This window comes from Squalius cephalus, assembly GCF_949319135.1.
Source record: "Squalius cephalus genome assembly, chromosome: 12".
Taxonomy (NCBI): domain Eukaryota; kingdom Metazoa; phylum Chordata; class Actinopteri; order Cypriniformes; family Leuciscidae; genus Squalius; species Squalius cephalus.
Genome location: NC_137133.1, coordinates 34,451,322 through 34,453,989, shown reverse-complemented (window position 1 = coordinate 34,453,989; position 2,668 = coordinate 34,451,322).

Here is a 2,668-nt window from a genome sequence, read left to right as displayed (position 1 = left end):
GCGCATTTGCTTTACTTAAAAGATGAGATCATTTCTATTTCAAATTCGTGTGGTATTTTTCAGTATGCAAATGGAGGACCTCTTAACCCTGTGGAATATGAAGTCAGAGGGCATGGCCAACAAGCACAAAACACAGCAGTGTGTTTCCAGATCCACAGTCCGCACAGAGCTTTTAACCTTTAAAAAAGAGCGAGTGAGGGAAAACTTTATACATTTGTGAATATTCGCATTTCCTGCATTTATTGCCTTGGAGTCAAAGGAGTCAAAGGCAGAAGTTCGAAATGAAAGCGCACAAAATATACCAGGTAATCAATCGATATGTGCTAGTTTGTAGTTTTATAATTACATAAGAAAATGTTCTGTGAACTCACAAAAACAAAGCAGGTCAGAAATGTGTTTATTCGAATTCCTTCTTGATCATTTAAATTCATTTTTATTTGAAAAGGTCTTAACTTGTGATTCAAATGAGTCCATATGGAAGAGTATTAAGCATTAACAATTAAACCTTAGAAACGTTTTTTTTTTTTTTTTTTTTTTCGTAAACTAACGAATATTCCCGCTTTTTCTCTGGCCGTGTAACCTATTAAACACGCACGGTAAAGAACTGAGAGACTGTATTTAGTCGGCCTCTAAAAATGCAAAAGCAAAACAAATCATGTTTAAAAAGCCACTGAAAGCACAAGTCTCGGAACAGTTGCGTTATTTCCAAATACGCCATGAAACATGTGGAAAGGGTCAGAGGAGCGCGTGCACGGCGCGCAGTGATGTAGATCAATCTTATGCGTTATCTACATTTGAAACGCAGGACAGGGCTTAAGGGACTTCATTTTAGATTCATTTCATGTGAAAAAGCTAACTGGAATTGTGCAGATTTAGCAGACTTCCCAAAACAACAAAGAGCGGATTTTAAATCATTGCGTAAAGAACAAACTGACATTCATTTATTGCCTATATTATTACTTTATTCTTTTTGTTTATGTTCTTGCTTTAGTTTTAGTATTTGTGTTTTAAAATATGTAATTGGATGTATTTTGTATTAAAGGTTTATTTGTCGTGAAATCATAAAAAGTGGTGATCTGTGGCTCCACATCGGAAAGCGCGCAACAGCGAGAGTTTCTTTGTTGAATCTGCTTGATTTGGTCCTCAAAGGCTGTGTGTGAATCTCCAGGTGTGCATGTGGCTCTGTGGCGCGCTCGAGGACGCATTCCAGCCTGTGATGAGGTGAAAGGTCCAACGCAAGTGACAGAGCACTTAAACAGCCTTTCTTCTGCTGTCTCCCGCAATTAATGTTATTGAAGGACTGAAATGATGCTAATAGTTAGGCAGAAAGCCTGTGGCTGTGTGGAAATACATGTATCTAATCAGTTTGCCATTGCATTTTAATGGTAAAAATGTGTAAGTTAAAAAGAGCATCTGAAGAATTCCCTGCAGTGATTTGAGATGAGGTCTGAATGAAAGATAATAAAATCATTAGCCTTTGCCTAACTGTTTTAACATATTTCTTTATGAGCTCCACGAACAGACTTCATAAAGACTCAAACTGAATTGTATAGGCCTGTAGTTTCATGCTTATTTCATTTGTCATGTCTTTATTAATTATAAAAAGACAAAATTTGTTTTATTTCTAAACCTTCTTTTTTTTCTTCTTTTTTTTTCTTTTTTTCTTTTTTGCATGACAAAAATGTTTTCAAACAAAACTCTAACGAAATTGAAATGGGAAACATTAAATCAAACTTATATTTTCTATTATTCTTTTTTTTTCAGAAATGATCTGGAATCAAAATATGTCAATAGAGGACTTTTATCTATTTAATTTCTGCTTGCGCTTCTTCTTCCTCCTCCTCCTCCTTCTCTTCTTCTTCTTCTCATTATTATACTTATTATTATTAATTTATTCTTTATCCTTTATCGCTAAATGGAAAATCGTTTTTATTTTGCCACACAACTCCAAATAGCTATTATTTACTTGTGCATGTTATTACGTTTTTTCTTTCCTTGTAAAAAAATATATACATCTTAAAAATGGCATATATAGGCTAATAGTATTACAGATTATAACATGTGCAACTTGCATATAAATAAAGTTTACATGTTTAATAGTCTAACCAAATATGTCCCCAGTTTGTTTAGTTTTTATCACGATAATATATATTTAAAAATTAGGCTAATTATTTATTTTTAATATAAATGCTAATTATCCACAGTGACGTGTCAGGTAAAACACAAAACACTCCAGATCCACTGTGCGTTACGAGGCAACATAGTGTTCAAAACGCATGGCAATTGGATATTTTGTGACACGAAAGAATGCACAAAAACCAGAACCATCACCCCGTTTATTACATAAGCACCATGAAAATATATTTTATTCACGGAAGAGAAAACAGAATATTTATGCTTAAATCAAATAATACTAATATATTTGAATGGTTATGGTTTCAGTCAAGAAAACTGTGATCGTTGCACGTTTAAGTGTGTCCGTGAATTAGAAACGAGCATTTCATGAAACCTTTACTGTGCGCATGACACACTAAACAAAGACAACATATCGACGATTTCCAGGTTTTTATAGAAAAGAAAAAAGAAGAATCCGTGATTGTGGTGATGAATTGATTTGTCATAATTGTGATATGTGATGATTGTTTTTTTATCAACGCTTTCATTGTAT